The sequence below is a fragment of the Oncorhynchus nerka genome, linkage group LG6 (assembly GCF_034236695.1).
Source record: "Oncorhynchus nerka isolate Pitt River linkage group LG6, Oner_Uvic_2.0, whole genome shotgun sequence".
In the NCBI taxonomy this organism is placed as follows: domain Eukaryota; kingdom Metazoa; phylum Chordata; class Actinopteri; order Salmoniformes; family Salmonidae; genus Oncorhynchus; species Oncorhynchus nerka.
The window spans coordinates 56,836,981-56,860,139 of NC_088401.1; the positions used below are offsets into that span (position 1 = coordinate 56,836,981).

Below are 23,159 nucleotides of genomic sequence, written 5' to 3' on the forward strand. Positions count from 1 at the left end.
GAAATACAGTGATGAAAAGTTGTGATGAATAGCTGTCGCCCAACTGTCTCTACCCTCTGTGGAGGGAGGGTGTGCAGAGGAGGACTGAGGGGTGCGGGGGGGGGGGGGGGGGGGGGTCATAGAAGGGTGGGATAGAGTTTAGAACTCGGCTTCAATACCCTCCCTCAGAAAACACCGGAGGTGAGACATTGCCTGTATGCCAGCTGACCAATCATATCAGTCACTGTCAGAGGAAGTGGTCACGAAGCAAAGGGCACGGACAACACAAACACACTGTGAAATAATAACATACACTTCTATACCGTCTTAAACACAGTGTGCAATGAGTACAGATAAGATGCCACAAATAACACACACACAATACAGAATCCTCACAAATAACACACACACACAATACAGAATCCTCACAAATAACACACACACAATACAGAATCCTCACAAATAACACACACACAATACAGAATCCTCACAAATAACACACACACAATACAGAATCCTCACAAATAACACACACAATACAGAATCCTCACAAAAACACACACACAATACAGAATCCTCACAAAAACACACAAATACAGAATCCTCACAAAAACACACACAATACAGAATCCTCACAAATAACACACACAATACAGAATCCTCACAAATAACACACACACAATACAGAATCCTCACAAATAACACACACACAATACAGAATCCTCACAAATAACACACACACAATACAGAATCCTCACAAATAACACACACACAATACAGAATCCTCACAAATAACACACACACAATACAGAATCCTCACAAATAACACACACAATACAGAATCCTCACAAATAACACACACAATACAGAATCCTCACAAATAACACACACACACAGAATCCTCACAAAAAACACACACACAATACAGAATCCTCACAAAAACACACACACAATACAGAATCCTCACAAATAACACACACACACAATACAGAATCCTCACAAATAACACACACACACACAGAATCCTCACAAATAACACACACAATACAGAATCCTCACAAATAACACACACACAATACAGAATCCTCACAAATAACACACACACAATACAGAATCCTCACAAATAACACACACACAATACAGAATCCTCACAAATAACACACACACAATACAGAATCCTCACAAAAACACACACACAATACAGAATCCTCACAAAAACACACACACAATACAGAATCCTCACAAATAACACACACACAATACAGAATCCTCACAAATAACACACACACAATACAGAATCCTCACAAATAACACACACACAATACAGAATCCTCACAAATAACACACACACAATACAGAATCCTCACAAATAACACACACAGAATACAGAATCCTCACAAATAACACACACACAATACAGAATCCTCACAAATAACACACACACAATACAGAATCCTCACAAATAACACACACACAATACAGAATCACAAATAACCTCACAAATACAAACACACACACAATACAGAATCCTCACAAATAACACACACACAATACAGAATCCTCACAAATAACACACACACAATACAGAATCCTCACAAATAACACACACACAATACAGAATCCTCACAAATAACACACACACAATACAGAATCCTCACAAATAACACACACACAATACAGAATCCTCACAAATAACACACACACACAATACAGAATCCTCACAAATAACACACACACAATACAGAATCCAAAAACACACAAATACAGAACACACACACAATACAGAATCCTCACAAATAACACACACACAATACAGAATCCTCACAAATAACACACACACAATACAGAATCCTCACAAATAACACACACACAATACAGAATCCTCACAAATACAGAATCCTCACAAATAACACACACACAATACAGAATCCTCACAAATAACACACACACAATACAGAATCCTCACAAATAACACACACACAATACAGAATCACAAATAACACACACACAATACAGAATCCTCACAAATAACACACACACAATACAGAATCCTCACAAATAACACACACACAATACAGAATCATCACAAATAACACACACACAATACAGAATCCTCACAAAAACACACACACAATACAGAATCCTCACAAATAACACACACACAATACAGAATCCTCACAAATACAGAAACACACACACAATACAGAATCCTCACAAAAACACACACACAATACAGAATCCTCACAAATAACACACACACAATACAGAATCCTCACAAATAACACACACACAATACAGAATCCTCACAAATAACACACACACAATACAGAATCCTCACAAAAACACACACACAATACAGAATCCTCACAAATAACACACACAATACAGAATCCTCACAAATAACACACACACAATACAGAATCCTCACAAATAACACACACACAATACAGAATCCTCACAAATAACACACACACAATACAGAATCCTCACAAATAACACACACACAATACAGAATCCTCACAAATAACACACACACAATACAGAATCCTCACAAATAACACACACACAATACAGAATCCTCACAAATAACACACACACAATACAGAATCCTCACAAATAACACACACACACAATACAGAATCCTCACAAATACACACATGGTGAATAACAAAAAATAAAAATCACCAACCGCACGCACCCACACTCACCCACACTCACCCACACTCACAAAAACATGAAATGCACGACGATACAAAAAGAGAATAGGATTAGGAGAGCGAGTGAGAGAAAACAAAACCATCCCAGGACTGTTATCATTCTCCAGAAATACACATTCATCCAGTCATCAGAGGGATTGTACTGCTGTTTTGCACAGAAGTAACAGACTAAAGTGTTGAGACAAAGCGGTAAAACCAAACAGGAACAAAGAAAAGCCTAGCTGGACCCATTGTGGATCCCAGGGGGAAGCTGGTGCATCATACCTCTGTACTCGTTCTCATTCTGGGGAGGTGGAGGTAGCACAAATATCTCTCCCAGCCACTTTGGGTTTGTTCAGGATTCACACCATGCCTGAGAATGGAGACATCTTATCTTGTGGTAAAATATTCATAATAATGTTATATGGACACAACCTAAAAAAACACAGTCCCCTACAGGCACCATGTGATAAGCTATATTTTTTAAAATTTTGCCTTGCTCCCTTCTGCTGCAGCAAAATGCATCAAATTGAGACTTCTCCTAACTTTCCTTCTCCCCTGTGCTTCTCCTTTCTTGCTCTCCGCTTGCTCCCTCTACAAACACACACACACACATACTCACCTCATGTCCTGGGGGTAACAGTGATGGCTTGTGACAGCTCAGAACATGATGACATGGACAGCAGTCACAGAGCATCCAGTGGGGGAAATCCCCCTGAAATAAATATTGCACACACACCCAAACACACGGTGAGATACACACCCACTCACTGTGACACTAACTCACACACACATCATACACCCCTCACTCTGGGAGATGAACACACAGCTAAGACAGGCAGGGAATGAAGCATCATAGACCATAGACCACCATAGACCATGAAGCACCTGCCCCACTGACGGATGTACTGTTAACTCTGAAACTGGTGTGTGTGTGTGTGTGTGTGTGTGTGTGTGTGTGTGTGTGTGTGTGTGTGTGTGTGTGTGTGTGTGTGTGTGTGTGTGTGTGTGTGTGTGTGTGTGTGTGTGTGTGTGTGTGTGTGTGTGTGTGTGTGTGTGCATAACAATACTTCTGGGGACCAGAAGACCCCACAAGAATAGTAAACAAACAAAAATTTGGTCAAATGGGGACATTTTGTTGGTCCCCACAAGGTCAAATGTTATTTCTAGGAGCTTTAGGGTTAAGGTTAGAATTAGTGTTAGGATCAGAATTAGGTTTAGGGTTAGAAGCTAGGGTTAGTTTTAGGGTTAGGTTAAGTTAGGTTTTTGGGTTAACTTTATGGTTAGGATATGGGTTAGAGTTAGGGTTAAGGTTAGGTTTTTGGGTTAAGGTTAGGTTTTCGGGTTAAGGTTAGGGTTAGGGTACAGGTTAGGGTTAGGGTTAGACTTAGGGGTTAAGGAAAATAGGATTTTGAATGGGACTGAATTGTAAGTCCCCACAAGGTTGTATGAATTGTATGTCCCCACACACAACTGCACAAGACTGTGTCTTGTCTCTGAAAGCACGAACCACCGCATTTAACCATGGCAAGGTGACTGGGAATATGGCAGAATACAGAGTAGTTATTACCTCTGCATTTAACCATGGCAAGGTGACTGGGAATATGGCAGAATACAGAGTAGTTATTACCTCTGCATTTAACCATGGCAAGGTGACTGGGAATATGGCAGAATACAGAGTAGTTATTACCTCTGCATTTAACCATGGCAAGGTGACTGGGAATATGGCAGAATACAGAGTAGTTATTACCTCCGCATTTAACCATGGCAAGGTGACTGGGAATATGGCAGAATACAGAGTAGTTATTACCTCCGCATTTAACCATGGCAAGGTGACTGGGAATATGGCAGAATACAGAGTAGTTATTACCTCCGCATTTAACCATGGCAAGGTGACTGGGAATATGGCAGAATACAGAGTAGTTATTTCCTCCACATTTAACCATGACAAGGTGACTGGGAATATGGCAGAATACAGAGTAGTTATTACCTCTGCATTTAACCATGGCAAGGTGACTGGGAATATGGCAGAATACAGAGTAGTTATTACCTCCGCATTTAACCATGGCAAGGTGATTGGGAATATGGCAGAATACAGAGTAGTTATTACCTATGCATTTAACCATGGCAAGGTGACTGGGAATATGGCAGAATACAGAGTAATTATTACCTCTGCATTTAACCATGGCAAGGTGACTGGGAATATGGCAGAATACAGAGTAGTTATTACCTCTGCATTTAACCATGGCAAGGTGACTGGGAATATGGCAGAATACAGAGTAGTTATTACCTCTGCATTTAACCATGGCAAGGTGACTGGGAATATGGCAGAATACAGAGTAGTTATACCCTCCGCAAGGCAATCAAACAGGCAAAACATCAGTATGCAGACAAAGTGGAGTCGCAATTCAAGGGCTCAGACAACGACACATGTGGCAGGGAAAACCAGTCACGTCACGGACACTGACGTCTTGCTTCCAAATAACACAGTGCCACCGACGCGGCCAGCTACCAAGGACTGTGGGCTCTCCTTCTCCGTGGCCGACGTGAGTAAGACATTTAAACGTGTTAACCCCAGACGGCGTCCCTAGCCACGTCCTCAGAGCATGCTAGACCAGCTGGCTGGTGTGTTTACGGACATATTCAATCTCTCCCTATCCCAGTCTGCAGGGGCCCATACGCTTCACGATGGCCAGCATTGTTCCTGTACCCAAGAATGCAGGTAACTGAACTAAATGACTATCGCCCCGTAGCACTCACTTCTGTCATCATGAATTGCTTTGAGAGACTAGTCAAGGATCATATCACCTCCACCTTACCTGTCAACCTAGACCCACTTCATTTTGCCCCAATCGGTCCACAGACGATGCAATTGCCATCACATTGCCCACTGCCCTAACCCATCTGGACAAGAGGAATACCTATGCAAGAATGCAGTTTATTGACTACAGCTCAGCATTCAACACCATAGTACCCTCCAAGTTAATCATTAAGCTCGAGGCCCTGTGTCTGAACCGCGCCCTGTGCAATTGGGTCCTGGACTTCCTGACAGGTGGCCCCCAGGTGGTGAAGGTAGGAAACACCCCACAAGGGTGCGTGCTTAGCCCCTTTCTGTACTCCCTGTTCAACTATGACTGAGTGGCCATGTATGCCTCCAACTCAATCATCAAGTTTGCAGACGACACAACAGTAGTGGGCTTGATTACCAACAACAATGAGGCAGCCTACAGGGAGGAGGTGAGGGCTCTGGGATTGTGGTGTCAGGAAAATAACCTCTCACTCAATGTCAACAAAACCACATCGACGGGACAGTAGTGGTGAAGGTGGAAAGTTTTAATTTCCTCACGTACATATCACTGACGAATTGAAATGGTCCACCCACACAGACAGTGTGGGGAAGAAGGCGCAACAGCTCCTCTTCAACCTCAGGAGGCTGAAGAAATTTGTCTTGTCACCTAAAACCCTCACAAACTTTTACAGATGCACAATCGATAGCATCCTGTTGGCCTGTATCACCGCCTGGTACAGCAACTGCACCACCCACAACCGCAAAGCTCTCCAGAGGGTATTGCAGTCTGCACAATGCATCACTGGGGGCAAACTTCCTCCCCTCCGGGACAGATCATCAAGGACAACAACCACCCGAGACACTGCCTGTTCAGCCCGCTATCATCCAGAAGGTGAGGTCAGTAAAGGTGCATCATAACTGGGACCAAAAGACTGAAAAACAGCTTCTATCTCAAGGCCATCAGACTGTTAAATAGCCATCACTAGCACAGAGAGGCTGCTGCCTACACATAGACTTGAAATCGTTGGCCACTTTAATAAATGGAACACTTGTCACTTTAATAATGTCACTTTAATAATGTCACTTTAATAATGTTTACATATCTTGCATTACTCATCTCATATGTATATATTGTATTCTATACTATCTATTGCATCTTAGCCTTTGCTGCTCTGAAATTGCTCATCCATATATTTATATTTTATTTTCCATTTCTTTACTTAGATGTGTATGTATTAGGTACTTGTTATGGAATTGTTAGATATTACTTGTTAGATACTGCTGCACTGTCGGAACTAGAAGCACAAGCATTTCGCTACCCTCACAATAAACATCTGCTAAACACGTGTATGTGACCAATAACATTGTATGTGTGTGGGTGTGCATGCATGTAAGTGAATCGGTCAGAGCTTGGCGCTTCCTCTACTTTCTAAAGAGGCAGGATGGAGATTCCCTGTACCCTATCAACCTGGGACACTGCAGACAGAGGCACACACACTCACACACGCACACACACACACACACACAATGAAGGCAGTAGGATGCATAAAGGAGAAAAATAAAACCGAAGAAGGGAGACGGAATGAGAAGGATGGAGAGAGTTGAATGGAGAGAGTTGAATGAAGAGAGTTGAATGGAGAGAGTTGAATGGAGAGAGGTAAGAGGGATAGAAGAGAGATAGAGAGAGAAAGGAGGAACACATCCGTTTGTCTAGCGTGACATGAACCATGAGTCATAGACCCACTCAGTGACATGCCATCCTCAGTGCACCCCTAACAGTGCCAGAGGGTCTGCCCTAAAGGGTACTGTGACATCATACCACGTGCATCACGCCCATAAATCCAGCATGACATCACCAGTGACAGTATTTACTTTTAATCAACATTTAGATTCTTTGGGAAAGACGGCTGCACATGCGCACAAGCATGAACACATACGCATGCACACCAGTGGAGGCTGCAGAGGGGAGGACGGCTGATAATAATGGCTAAAATGGAGTGTAATGGCTGGAATGGAGTAAATGGAATGGGATCAAACACATGAAAACCCTCAAAAATGTATTTGATTTTCCATTCCGGCCATTATTATGAGCCGTCCTCCCCTCAGCAGCCTCCACTGATGCACACACACACACACACACACACACACTCATTCACTCCTATATTTACACACACAACCAAATCTAGAACATGACATAGACAGAAGGACAGGAAAAGTGTTTGTGTGAGGGACTAGCCGAGGAATCCAAGGTCATTCCGTTCATGTGTCTTCATATGGTGGTATGCCACCAATCAGGAAACAGCTAGAGGACATACAACAAACCAGTGAACAGCTTGAGGAGAGCCAACCAACCAAAATCTTATGAGGAGGATCAGTAATTGGAAGCTGCATGTTGCAAGTTAATGTTGATTTCTCTATGTGTAAAACAGAGATAATGTATCTGTGATAATGCTGCAACGGGGCAGTAGTTTGAAGGACAAAGTGACAACGTTTGAAGGTCTGGTCTGTTTGCACTGTTATTCGTGTCTATGTCTGTCAATGTGTTTATCTGCGTCTGAGTAACAGAGAGAGAGTGCTTCTGTCCCCAACCAAGGAGGGCCTACAGCAGCACCTAGATCTTCTGCATAGATTCTGTCAGACCTGGGCCCTGACAGTAAATCTCAGTAAGACAACAATAATGGTGTTCCAAAGAAAGGTCCAGCTGCCAGGACCACAAATTCCATCTAGACACCGTTGCCCTAGAGCACACAAAAAACTGTACATATCTCGGCCTAAACATCAGCACCACGGGTAACTTCCACAAAGCTATGAACGATCTGAGAGACGAGACAAGAAGGGCTTTCTATGCCATCAACAGAAACATAAAATTCAACATACCAATTAGGATCTGGCTAAAAATATTTCAATCAGTTCTAGAACCCATTGTCCTTTATGGTTATGTGAGGTCTGGGGTCCGCTCACCAACCAAGAGTTCACAAAACGGGACAAACACCAAATTAAGACTCTGCATGCATAATTCTGCAAAGAATATCCTCTGTGTACAACATGAAACACCAAATAATGCATACAGAGGAAAATTAGGCCAACACCCTCTAATTATCAAAATCCAGAAAAGAGACGTTAAATTCTACAACCACCTAAAAGGAAGCGATTCCCAAACCTTCCATAACAAAGTCATCCCCTACAGAGAGATGAACCTGGAGAAGAGTTCCGTAAGCAAGCTGGTCCTGGTGCTCTGTTCACAAACACTAACACACCCCACAGAGCCCCAGGACAGCAATACAATTAGACCCAACCAAATCATGAGAAAACAAAAATATAATTACTTGACACATTGGAAAGAATTTAAAAAACAAAGCAAACTAGAATGTTATTAGGCCCTAAACAGAGAGTACACAGGGGCAAATACCTGACCACTGTGACTGACCCAAACTTAAGGAAAGCTTTGACTATGTACAGACTCAGTGAGCATAGCCTAGCGATTGAGAAAGGCCGCCATAGGCAAGAACTGGCTCTCAAGAGAAGACAGGCTATGTGCCCACTGCCCTCAAAAGGAGGTTGAAACTAAGCTGAGCTTCTAACCTCCTGCCAAATGTATGACCATATTAGAGACACCTATTTCCCTCAGATTACACAGACCCACAAAGACTATTAAAACAAATCCAATTTTGATAAACTCCCATATCTACTGGGTGAAATACCACAGTGTTCAATCACAGCAGCAAGATTTGGGATCTGTTGCCACAAGGGCAACCAGTGAAGAACAAACACCATCGTAAATACAACCTATATTTACGTTTATTTTCCCTTTTGTACTTTAACTATCTGCACATAATTGCAACACTGTATATAGACATATGACATTTGAAATGTCTTTATTCTTTTGGAACTTTTGTGAGTGTAATGTTTACTGTTCATTATTTATTGCTTATTTCACTTTTGTTTATCATCTATTTCACTTGCTTTGGCAATGTCAACATATGTTTCCCTTGCCTATAAAGCTGCCTTAAATTCCAAATGAATTGAGAGACGGACACAGAGATATAAGCGCGGAGAGTGACACACAGAGAATGGGAAACCGTGCTCAGTGAATGCATTCGGCTTTAACTGGAGAGACAGTTTAGGCAGTAATCCCATATCTCTTCCATCTCATTACTCTGCGAGGGCTGGAGGATGGTTTGGACGGGAGGATGTAGGGATGGGCAGTGGTAACAGCGGAGGGAGGAGGGATGGGCAGTGGTAACAGCGGAGGGAGGAGGGATGGGCAGTGGTAACAGCGGAGGGAGGAGGGATGGGCAGTGGTAACAGCGGAGGGAGGAGGGATGGGCAGTGGTAACAGCGGAGGGAGGAGGGATGGGCAGTGGTAACAGCGGAGGGAGGCGGGATGGAAGGGTATTTAGGGTGAAGGACGTGGGAAGGGTTGCATCTCCTCTGCTTATTGTTCTGAGTCATCAAAGTCGGGCCAAAAGGCCTCCGATTTCCATTAAACATGAACTCAGATTCGCTCTCCTTTTGTCTCTCTTGCTGTCACACACACTCTCTCTCCCTTTGCTGTTTTGTAAGAAACTGTTTCTTATACCGTTGTATAATTGGTGAAAGTTAATTAAAGATAGTTGATAGAATGCTAATTAATCTTTAGACCTGCTCCTGCTCAGAGCGGAGTTGCATTCCTCCGTTTTAGGAAATAAACCTGCAGTTACCGTTGACTATTTGTCTCTCCATCCTCTACCCCTCTTTTACCGACCACTCCCCCCCTCTCTCGTTCTGCTTCTGCACATCCCACGACATACACAAGTCAAATGCAACGGTCTCCTGTGTCCAGTGTGTATGTGTTTAGATGCGTCTGCATCTGGAGTTCCAGATGACCCCTGACAGTGTCTGTGACAGACATAGATGTGGATCCGTGTCAGGGTGTCTCAGAGGAAGGCTTCTGTTCCACAACAGGCCAATAGGGACAATATGCTAAACGGATCTCACTCACTCTGCATGCATCAGGCTACTTAGAGCCAGGGCATTCAGCTTGGAATAATAACCTCTCTCTCTTTAGCTGGTGAGTGGTCATGAATCATCAAATGCGATATGAAGAAAGGATAGTGAAACAAAATGAGAGGAAGCAAGGGTAAAGTAAGGGAAGTGCCTGAAAGAGGGAGAATAGAGAGAGCGGAAAGAGAACAATAAAATGAAAGAGTATAAGGAGTCAAATGTGAGTAATCCTGTATGGTTACATTACGCAGGTCAGAGGTCACATTGCCTGGAGACAGCCTGGTGAAAGGCTCACCATGAACAGACAACCCCTTCCATGTGATGGAGCTAACAGCCGTGCACTAGGCAACAGGCCAGACGCACGGCTATGTCGATGCTCCATATGGGGGTCACAGAGTAGACTAGCATAAGTGGGTCACCGGCCAGGGTAAACAAGTTAATGTGTTGATCATTGCATATCATATAGGTCAGACTGTGGAAACATGTGTTGGTTAAAAAGTGTTAAACACATCATATGCTGCCTTGTAGAACCGGTTCATTCTTGTCTTTTGGGACTGATTTTATTATTTTGATCTAGTGCCTAGTCCTTAACCAAACCCTAATCTCTACCCTTAAACAATCTGAAAGAACTGGATGGTTGTGTCATCTGATTATTATAGCCTGCGTTTACACAATTGTAATATTTTTTTCCCCAAATGGCAAAAGAACACATCGGGTTGGTCAAAAGACAAATAATTGGGCAAAAGATCAGAATTGGTCTCTCTGTGTAAAACACATGAACCTTATGAGGATATAAGGAGAGGAAGCCTCTTTGAAACATTGAGAGCCATTCCTCCCTCTCTAAAATAAACCACCATGCCTTAGAAAGAACTGTGACACCACCCTATGGCGGTTTGCAGTTATTACAGTTAAAAAAGGTGCAAATAAACAAAGCCAGCCACCAACTGAGAAGAAACACACCGGAAAGATTAACGGCTGAAAGTAGCAGGTGGCCGCGGCGTGCGAGCGATCCCCTGGCTGGTGTTAACGAACACATGTAGAAGCGACAGGAAATCGATGGATCATGTTCTGTGGAGAGGCGATGGGATTGCCTGAGGGCGGGTGTCCTATACAGTGCGTTTCCTCGACATGAAACAGACAGCAGACAGATCAGTGTATAATGTCTTTTATTAACGAACCACCACCTAAAGTCTAACACATCCAGAACACAAATGAATTGAGCACAATCAAACCTAACTGCTCCACAGCTCATAATACAAAAAAAACTAACCTGTACAAAATGTGATTTTAAAAAGTTAATGTCAAGCCTTTTATTTGGTATACAGATATTCATATATTTATACAGTATATATATATGTGCCACTGCAGTCAGACAAACTGATCATATTTAATAAGGAACAAAAATAAAGAGAAATAGAATAAGAGAAACTTCAGAGGAATACAGTGAAACATGTTGTCGTGGTAACAATGAGCAACAGGAATGACGAGATAAACAGCCAGGCAGAGAAACTGAACAAAAAACAAACAGAAGTTCTACAGAGAGGCAGCGCAGTGGCATGGACCTTTACGTGTCAACTACATGGAGAGGTCCGTGTGGACACCAAAGTCTAAACACACACACGATCAGAAACACTAAAATACAGTATCATACACACACACACACTCAACGCTGGTACATACCAACGCCAGGAATCATACAGATAGACACCTTTCCTGCGCACACACTACACACACACACCAGCTGAAGGACATTCAGAGCTAGAGAGATGCAATGGGTGTGTGCTGGACCAGTGGGAATGGAGTATAAAGAGAGGACAGAAGGGCAAGAGCGCTAAAGGAGAGATGGAGGGCAGTGCTACAACTGTCAGCGTGGTTGTGCCCCCTGCTGGTCACTCCGAGTCTCGCTGGACCTCGGAGGCATCAGCCCTACAGATGGGACACGTCCTGTTAGCCTGGAGAGAGACAACCAGAGGGAGGGAGAGTGACAATGTCAGTTAACCCGCAGGGATGACTTGATCATTACAGGGAAACAACTCCAGATTTGAGGGAACTAAGAATGAAGACGTTTCACAGCATCTAGGAAAGTACGTTTGCCAACTAGTTGATCCTGAATTGTGAAATACTGGAGCGAGAGAAACTCACCCTGAGCCACTTGTCCACACACTTCCCATGGAACTCGTGACTGCAGGGTAGAACCCGCAGCAGCTGACGAGACTCAAAGTCACTCATACACACCACACACCTGCAAATCAACAGTACAATGTTATTACAACAGAAACACCAACAGTATGATCCAACTGATAAATGCGGAGGATAATATCCTCATATTCCATTCTGATAGGGGAAGTACTCACAGCGTCTGTTCTGATTGGTGGTTGTTGGGGTTGAACCTATAGGAAGGCAGCTGTTCAATGTCTCCCTTGGTCAGTCCTCTGAGTTTGGCCTCTCCAAGACGCTCAGCCAGGTTGAGAAGGGCCTCATAGTTCTCCACCTCTCCGTCATCTACGTCCAGCTCCAGGCTGATGGCAGGGCCTGTTGGCTGGACTGGCAGCATGGAGCTGACAGAGGGAGAGAAACCCACTTACCTACAGACACTGTGTGCCTACACAGCGCATTAGAACTGAGGAGAGTGGCAGATACATGCTGTACATGAAAGCTCAGCAGTATTTACACAAATATGCTGTGCCACAAGGGTAGGTTTCTTCCACACAATATGGCAGCGTCTCCAGATTCTCTAAACTACAACTCCCATGATGTCGAGCTAGAAGCGGATGGTGGACTTACAGGAAGTAAGGCAGGAAACTGGGGTGGTAAGGCGAGGGTGGCAGTGGCTGCTGGGAGCGGTAGCGTCGTCCTGGGATACGTCGTGGCATGAAGCTGGGATACGACTGAGAGAAGAGATGTGGCATCGTCAACGTCGCTGGCAATACCAGATTTTAAAATAAAGCCAACAGGCTTTTAAAATGGCTTAAAAGATAATGATGCAACCATCACCCTGATGTGTGATAAAGGTGGTTTGAAGAGAATGGCAGAGACACTCACCACTCCAAAGAACTCCTGTGGCAGTGGATCATGGGAAAGGAAGTGGAGCTGTGTGGAGTGGGGGGGCAGGCCGGGGGGGCTGCGGGGGGTAGTGGAGACCCGCCCCTAAGGACAAGTGTTCCCCCAACAGCTCCACGTCATTCTCTATCCTCTGTAATGGCTAGGAGGGAGGGAGGGAGGGGAGGGGGGGTTGATTACATGAGAGCAAGTGGAGCTACCCAAATAGTTAAATGATTACCTACAACTTCAATTACTAACTGAAATACTGCTTTAAGTCGCTAATGGAGGTTCAAATTGCTAATGCTACTCACCGATCTGGCCTGCTGTGTGGGGTAGGGTCCAAACTGTCCAGGCTGGGGGAGGTGAGGGGGATGGTGGGGGAGGTGAGGGGGATGGTGGGACAGGTGGGGAGGGGGCAGGAGAAAGGTGGGGTCACTGGACAGCAGGGAGGGGAATGGGTAGGGCATGGGCAGGTGCTGCACAGAGCATGTCTGCAGAACCTGAGACCGAGATGGAGCCATTTAAAATACACAATTCTATTACAATATAGATGACAGATAATGACGCATTATGTACACATGAAAATACATGCTGATGGAAAACTGAGGGAATTAGACCCATATGAAGTAGGCATACTGTGCGAACTATATCAGACAAACAGACAGGGTAGTTGAACTCACCGATGGAGGAACACTGCAGACAGGGTAGTGTTGTCCACTGAAGACCACAGAGCATGCTGGGAGCTGCGGGGGGGCAGAGCGGGGAGACAGGCCAGGGGGTGCGCCAGGGGGAGAGACCGGGTACGACACCTGAGAAGAACCCTGGGAGCAGAAGTCAAAAGGTCAGAATTCAAACCACCACGTCACCCGAACGCCCACATAGAAGGATAAAGATGCCTCTAATCACATTCAATAATGTTTGATTGGCAACTATAGAAACAAAATGGCATCTTGTTTCCCCACTGACCTGGTCATGAAGGTCCAGCACCACACTGCTCTGCTGCTGAGGGGGGTGCTGAGGGTGGGCAACAGGGTGCATCAGCCTGGGGGACAGGTTAGGAGGGTGGTGGAGGGGACGTGGGGATAGGTTGGGGGGTGGTAGGGCGCTCCTCTGGCCCCGGGGGTTGCTGGTTGTAGGGGTAACTCTGAGGGGGGACGGGGTGGCGGTAGTTCTCATCCTGAGGCCCTGCTGAGAGGCCGTGGTGGGGGTGAGAATGATGATGGTGCGGGTTGTGGTGATGGTGGTGGTAGTGGTGATGATGATGTTGTTGTTGTTGTTGGGGGTGAGAGTTGTGATGAGGGTGGGAGGTGAGACGGTCACGGCGGCCACGCTGGCGTCTCATTGGAGGACTGGGGAGAGAGGACGCTTGACATTACTACATCACAATTTATACCAAACATCCTCATCCTATCACAACAGATAATGCCCCAAGGAAAAATTACTACACACAGATTCTGTGTCATTGAGACACACACACATACCTGCGGCGGTTGCGAACAGGAGTGTGGCATCGCTCTGGCAGGTAGTGGGGGTGTGGCCTGCGACTGGGTGGGGGTGTGGCCCAGGTAGTGGGGGTGTGGGGTAACTCCCAGGGACGAATGGGAGAGGATGGGGTGGAGGGAGGGGCAGAGCTCAGATCTAACATAGACTGCTGGGAAAGACGCTGTCGCTTTGGGCTAGGACTGTCCTCCATCTATAGATGAGACAGAGAGAGAGATAAGGGAGTAGAAAGACAGCATGGTGTTAAATAAGGCTACAGCATTCCTACTGCTGTGTTGGTACAACAGGGAGAGGTTAATATCCTCACCTTGTCCCGCTCATCACTGCAGATGTTATCAGGGTGGAAGTGCAGGACACCTACAGGCCACAGAGAATAACAGGAGGGTCAAGCCAGGCTATAGGCCCCACAAAACCTCAAAGCTCAGACTTGGATGGGCCTGGCTAACAGGTACACACCAGTAGTCATGCTCCTTTAAACCATGTCTGCAAGTACCATTTGTTTAGAAAGTAGCAGCCCAAATTGTGTCTACAAATATGCACGTATTATAGCTGGATAAAGTCTGCTTGGTCTAGGGCAGGGTTTCCCCAAACTCGTGTTTTTTCTCTAGCACTACACAGATGCTTCAAATCTACACGTTTTGATCATTTGAATCAGCTGCGTAGTGCTAGGGGAAAAAACTAAAAGTGCACCCCTTGGGGACCCGAGGATGAGTATGGGAAACTGGTGTAGGGCTTCAAATTGCCTGGTTCGGTGTCTGCCACTGACAAGAGGGAGAACCACTCTAAGATGTAACAATAATCTTGCTGTTCTCAAATATAAAAACTACCCCCTCTGCTGCCTCAATCTTACACAGACACAATCCCCTCCAATCGCCAACAGGCAGAGATGCCCTTGAACTGTGCGGATGGAGTTTGCTTTAAAACAGTCCTCTGAAAACACCTCCCTCCCCAGCCTCCCATCTCCAAACTAGCCCCCCCCCCCTCCCTCCGTCGCTTCAGAAACAACAGATCTGAGAGCAATCCCATCGCTCCTCTCTTCTGCTCTGTGAAGTCAGGGGAGAGTGACAGCTCAAAGACGCCCCGCCAGCAGAACAGAACAGAGCAGCCAGGCGACTGGCGCTCAGCTCCGACAGGGAGGGACAGAGATCCAGACATTGGGCTGGGTGAGGATTGCCAGGTTATAAGGCGTAGTCCTAGTATCTGGGCCTCAGCACAGAGCCAGCAGCTGCATACAACCCTGGTTCCAGGATTGAGCCACTAGTCTAAGCTGCTCATCCACGAGACCAAAACACACAGTTTATCTGTTTGAGCTCAGAGAGGGAGAGAAACCGTGGACAAATGCACAGACATATTTTCAACACCTCCAAATCCAGTCCTAACACATTCCCCTGAAAGTGATGTTCAGAGGCGTGACATGCTGAGCTCTGCTCACAGAACACACAGACTGAAAATCACACACAGGTTATTCAAGTAGAGGCCTCTGCAGCTGCTTAGAGCAGGGAGTGTGTGTGCCACACAAGCATGTTCAAAAGTGTGCGTATGCGCAAGTCTTATTTTCGGTCTGGATGGCAAACATGCTATTACAAAAGCTCTCCATTAAAAGCTTGCATTCATAGGCCTTTCTGCCTCTAGGGAATCCACTCTGTTATAACTGTAACCGGTTTCTTCAGAGGTTAGTGGAAGCCACGATAGACTACTGGGTAAACACAGACGGACGTCACTGTTGAAAGCATGACCGAGTAACCGTTACTGTTTGAACATGCCATTATGGCTCACATGGGAAACTCAGTGTGTGTTCCATCCCACCATAGGTGGCAGTATTCTCATAGCTCATTGACATCTGCCTCAGTGGTTGGCGATATCCAGATGTTCATAGTCATACCATTTCTGTACCACACCAGTGTATATGGTATTACCAAATGTGCACACAAGGGGCGCCATTTAAAAATAAAATGAAATGCAAATGCAGGCACAAAAGAATTTAGGCAACAGGGATGTTGATCCAGGTGGTGGTTGAATGTCTCTGCTGTAACCAAGAAGCTTGATCTAGACATCTAGCCACTTCGCTAGCAAACTAAATGCATAGCTGGAACCCCTGAGCTGGATATCATCTGACACGTCTTAGATTTCTTATATAATTACTGAAAATATAAAACGCAACAAGTAACAATTTCAAAGACTTGAAATATATTAATTAGGCTCTAATGTATGGATTTCACATGCCTGGGCAGGGGTGCAGGCGTGGGTGGGCCTGGGAGGACATAGGCCCACCCACTGGGGGTAAAACATGGGACCAACACTTTACATTGAACAAAAATATAAAAACGCAACATAAGCAGTATTATGAAATACCCTGGTGTACAGTATATCTCCCAGGCCTACTGCCTCAGACGTAGATTACTACAACATAGAAATTGTGTAGCACAAAACATGAGTATATTCTTTTCTGGAAAACCATTTAGGTCATCAAGCCATAACACACATTCTGCACACCTCCATATGATAATTTACCTTGTCCACAACTGTCCTGTCCAGCTCCCTCACTCACCATTTGTTCAAAGCTCCCTTAAATGCTCTGAGAAGGTGGCATGAGCAATCTTTCAATAACTGAAATGTGTTCATGTTGTTTGTAAATCTAAGCAATTTTTAGGTCAGGCAGACTGGATGGATGGGCCATTCGCATAAGCAGTGAGGAAACTACTAACTGAGTCACAGCCCATTCCTTGCATAGCCACCTGACTACAGACAACACTGGAGGTTCAAATATGGTTGTTGGCATCTTGTCTTTTTAGACAAAAAGCTAGAACATTGCACTGACGAGGAGGAAGACTGCACTGTTTACATGTCAAGCCTGGCACATGCTAAATCACAAAAGGTACACTAATGTATGCACGGGGTGTGCTACATCTAGATTCGTATGGAAAGGGAGCCTTGAAGCTTACCGGTGCCGGGGTGTCTGTGTGCTCCGTGGGAAGGGTGGCGTTGCGCCCCACCGGACAGGTAGTTCCCCTGGGTGTGCTGGTTCTCCGAATAGCTACCGCGCGCTCCGTGCGGAACCCAGCCAGGGTTGTTCTGTTGAGGGTAATTCACCCCGATCCCTCCGCTGGCATTCATCATGTTCCCATTATTGATGGTGTTATTGCCGTTGCCACCACCGTTCATGCCATAATGAAAGAAACCTGAACGTGACCGAGTCCTCGGCGGATCCATGGCTGAAGGAGGCGGTGGTAGGTGGGCGTAATGGAGGTATATCTGGGAGAGATGGTTTGCCGTAGCCTCCCTCTCGCCTGGCCGCCACTCCTTGCTATCTTCCTAATCGGCCTGTTCTAGAGAGTATCTTCCTTCGCATGAACCGCTTGGTTTGGGGCGTAGGTAAAACGGCGGGTGTACGAGTAGTCCTCTACTGTCGTTCGTACACCATCAGCAGCGATTGGTATTTCCTGTCAGCTCTCCCCTCTGCCGGTGTTGCGCGTCACTGTCAGTCAACACTCCAAAAACGGCTTTATTTGTATCCCTAGAGGTCGATTTGGTATGTTAGTTTGTTCTGTCATTGCAATACACAGTGTGCAAACAAAAACAATACAGATAGGTACATTTTAACAAAAACTTTAGTTAATGTATCTGGGCTGTACCCCTTCGGGTTTTTTCTATTGTCTCATCAGCTATGAAGCTTGGTTAGCGACTAACGTTACTGGCTTTCTACTTTTCCTGGTGAAATGGCACGCAAGCTAGCCAGAGTTCACATTCAGTTAGCTAGTTCGAGTATTTGCTAGTTTGATAACGTTAACACACAGCTGGCGTTGTAATAATATTAACTGTCGCTAGCTAGCTAACAAACTTAGATTGCTGCTGTTTAGCATATTATAGCTAGCTGGATCGCGGGCTAGTTTACGTAAGCTAACAAAACCACGGTTCAGAAGTGCTAAATTCCTACATAAAACCTTCCTGTAATATTTATCTGATTGTACATTACTAACTACGCTTTGTTACTACTAACATTTTAACTCAACCCGTCGTTAACGAATTTATTGCTAACATGAAAGCTATCTTGGCTAGCAGGAGGAAAACAATTTCTCTGCCGACATTACCAAGCCTTACAGAGAGTTAGCAAGAATGTCTGCTCATTGGCATGCATGCTTGCTAACCTTTTTAGACGATGTTGGTTGATCCGAGATAGGCGCGGTCGAATGCCTGCCCGATCTTCAAATAATGTTGTTCTTCATACGATTTAAATCCCCACCACGAAATGTACATTCACGGCTGAAGCTAGTGGTGTTTTCTCTGGAGATGTCAGTGCGGAGCGTAAACGGAGATCAATCATTGGGATTTTCAGATCTCTGGTCAGACCGATCTAATCGAGTACATAAATCTCTGACGACACATTCGTTACATTGTGCAAAAATCCTCAAAGACATACCACACCTAGAATATATTTATTAGTGCATATGTTTTACTTCAAACCAGTGGTGTCTTTTTCAGGACATATTGTTGATTATCCAGATAACAAAAGATCACTGCATTGATTCGCTTTGTCTGGTAAACGACTGGGAAGAATCAACCTAATTAATAATTCAGTAGTCTTGTTTCAGTACTAAGGAATTGGGTTTGGTATCAGCCAGTCAAAAGTTTGGACACACCTACTTTAAGGCTTTTTCTTTATTTTTGCTATTTTCTACATTGTAGAATAGTGAAAACATCAAAACTATGAAATAACACATATGGAATCATGTAGAAAGAAAAAAAGTGTTAAACAAATCAAAATATATTTTATATTTGAGCTTCTTCAAAGTAGCCACCCTTTGCCTTGACAGATTTGCGCACTCTTGGCATTCTCCCAACCAGCTTCATGAGGTAGTCACCTGGAATGCATTTCAATTAACAGGTGTGCCTTGTTAAGTCAATGTGTGGAATTTCTTTCCTTCTTAATGCGTTTGAGCCAATCAGTTGTGTTGTGATAATGTAGGGGTGGTATACAGAAAATATACCTATTTGGTAAAATACCATATTATGGCAAGCTTTGCACACTCTTCACATTCTCTCAACCAGCTTCACCTGGAATTATTTTCAACATTCTTGTAGGAGTTCCCAGATATGTATATTTATTATGGATCCCCATTAGCTCTTCCTGGGGTCCGGCTAAATTAAGGCAGTTATACAATTACAATACATTCATTACAGAATTCACAACACACTAAGTGTATACCCTCAGGCCCATACTCCACATCTACAACGCAAAATCCATGTGTATGTATGTTATTGTTACGTACACCTCTAGGAAGAGGGAACGCAACACTCTGCTACAACTCAACTCCCCCTGGAGTGAAAGAGGTATGGGACTGTAGGTGCGAGTAAGGATGACAAAGGCAGACAATGATACCCTTTACAGGGAATTTATTCCGTCACACAGTAATTTTGGGGAAAGGGGGCTGGACGGAAGTGTCAAAGCCCTCTCTCCTACCTTACCTGCCTACCCACTACTTACCTATCTTAGCACCACCTGGTGCGCTAACCAAAATACAGGGGGTGGTCCGCCCAGGTCTTACCTAGTGTGTATAGACAGTAAATACTACGGGTTATGTATGCCCACAGGCCTCTTGCCTAAGCACTCCCTAGGTGCCTTCCCTTTTCCCCCTGGGACCAAAAACAGAATAACAAGAATTTAAATAATCAAAACACTGTGTCCTATTTACACACAGGACATACTAACCTCTCTCTCTTTGCAACAACCAACATAGGACATACAAATCAGCTCTCTCAACAACAACCAACTCAGGGCACACTCATCTCCTTTCTGAGCAACAGAACACTGGCTTATATAGCTTCAGAAAGAGTTGGTAATTGAAGACAGCTGCATCCTCTGATGAGAGGGCAGGGTCAGCTCCAATTTGCCATGGAGTCGACAAATCAGTTGCTTGGGGGATTTCAGGAAGCCATTTCCTGAAATACATACATACAAATACACAAACCACAACACAGAAACTGTGAAACGTAACAGTTATCATGTGTTTGTATGCATGTGTCTGTGCCTATGTTTGTGTTACTTCACAGTCCCGCTGTTCTGTGGTTTTTACATCTGATTCTACTGCTTGCGTCAGTTACCTGATGTAGAATAGTGTTCCATGTAGTCATGGCTCAATGAAGAACTGTGCACCTCCCATAGTCTGTTCTGGACTTGGGGACTGTGAAGAGACCTCTGTTGGAATGTCTTGTGGGGTATGCATGGGTGTCCGAGCTGCGTGCTAGTATTTTAAACAGATAACTTGGTACCTTCAGCTTGTCAATACCTCTTACGAAAACAAGTAATGAGGAAGTCAATCTCTCTTCCACTTTGAGCAATGAGAGATTGACATGCATGTCATTAATGTTAGCTCTCTGTGTACTTTTAAGGGCCAGCAGTTCTGCCATGTTCTGAGCCAACCGCAATTTTCCTAAGTCCCTCTTTGCACCTGACCACCCGACTGAACAGTAATCCAGGTGCGACAAAACCAGGGCCTGTAGGACCTGCCTTGTTGATAGTGTTATTAAGAAGGCAGACAGTGCTTTATTATGGACATACTTCTCCCCATCTTAGCTACTGTTGTATCAATATGTTTTGACCATGACAGTTTACAATCCAGGGTTACTCTAAACAGTTTAGTCACCTCAATTTGCTCAATGTCTACATTATTCATTATGATATGTAGTTGAGGTTTAGTGAATAATTTGTCCCAAATACAATGCTTTTACTTTTGGAAATATTTAGGACTAACTTATTCCTTGCTACCCATTCCGGAACTAACTGCAGCTCTTTGTTAAGTGTTTTCGTCATTTCAACTGCTTTAGTAGCTGACATGTATAGTGTTGAGTCATCAGCATACATAGACACACTGGCCTTACTCAAAGCCAGTGGCATGTCATTAAAGATTGAAAAAAGCAAGGGGCCTAAACAGCTACCCTGGGGAATTCCTGCTTCTACCTGGATTATGTTTGAGAGGTTTCCATTAAAGAACACCCTCTGTGTTCTGTTAGACAAGTAACTCTTTATCCACATTATAGCAGGGGGGTGTAAAGCCATAACACATACGTTTTTACAGCTGCAGACTATGACTGATAATGTCAAAACCTGCACTGAAGTCTAACAAGACAGCCCCCGCAATCATTGTATCATCAATTTCTCTCAGCCAAACATCAGTCATTTGTGTAAGTGCCATGCTTGTTGAGTGTCATTCCCTATATGTGTGCTGAAAGTCTGTGTTGAGCGCTTGTTGGCTGCTTTTCCTTCACTCTAAGGTCCATCTCATCCCAAACCATCTCAATTGGGTTGAGCTCTGATGATTGTAGAGGTCTGGTCATCTGATACAGCACTACATCACTCTCCTTATTGGTAAAATATCCCTTACACAGCCTGGAGGTGTGTTGGGTCATTGTCCTGTTGAAAAACAAATGATAGTCCCACTAAGAGCTAACCAGATGGGATGGTGTATTCCTTCAGAATTCTGGTTAAGTGTGCCTTGAATTCTAAATAAATCACAGACAGTGTCACCAGTAAAGCACCATCACACCTCCTCCTCCATGCTTCACAGTGGGAACCACATATGCAGAGATCATCCGTTCACCTATTCTGTGATATCTCACAAAAACATGGCGGTTAGGACTCATTAGACCAAAGGACAGATTTCCACCGGTTTAATGTCCATTGTTCATGTTTCTAGGCCCAAGCAAGTATCTTCTTCTTATTAGAGTCCTTTAGTAGTGGTTTCTTTGCTGCAAAAGTCTCTTCTTGAACAGTTGATGTTAAATGTGTCTGTTACTTGAACTCTGTGAAGCATTTATTTGGGCTGCAATTTCTGAGACTGGTAACTCTAATGAACTTATCCTCTGCAGCAGAGGTAACTCTGGGTCTTCCTTTCTTGTGGGTGTCCTCATGAGAGCCAGTTTCATCATAGTGCTTGATGGTTTTTGCGACTGCACTTGAAGAAACTTTCAAAGTTCTTGAAATGTTCTGCATTGACTGACCTTCATGCCTTAAAGTAATGATGGAATGTCATTCCTCTTTCCTTATTTGAGCTGTTCTTGCCATAATATGATCTTGGTCTTTTACCAAACAGGGCTATCTTCTGTATACCACCCCTACCTTGTCACAACACAACTGATTGGCTCAAACACATTAAGAAGGAAAGAAATTCCACAAA

General features: G+C 44.4%; 1 pseudogene; it reads right to left on the minus strand.

Annotated features, from left to right (window-relative positions):
• Positions 1-11,595: 11,595 nt before the first annotated feature.
• Positions 11,596-19,328, minus strand: LOC115130700 (E3 ubiquitin-protein ligase RNF38-like; annotated as a pseudogene).
• Between the last annotated feature and the right edge of the window lie 3,831 nt (positions 19,329-23,159).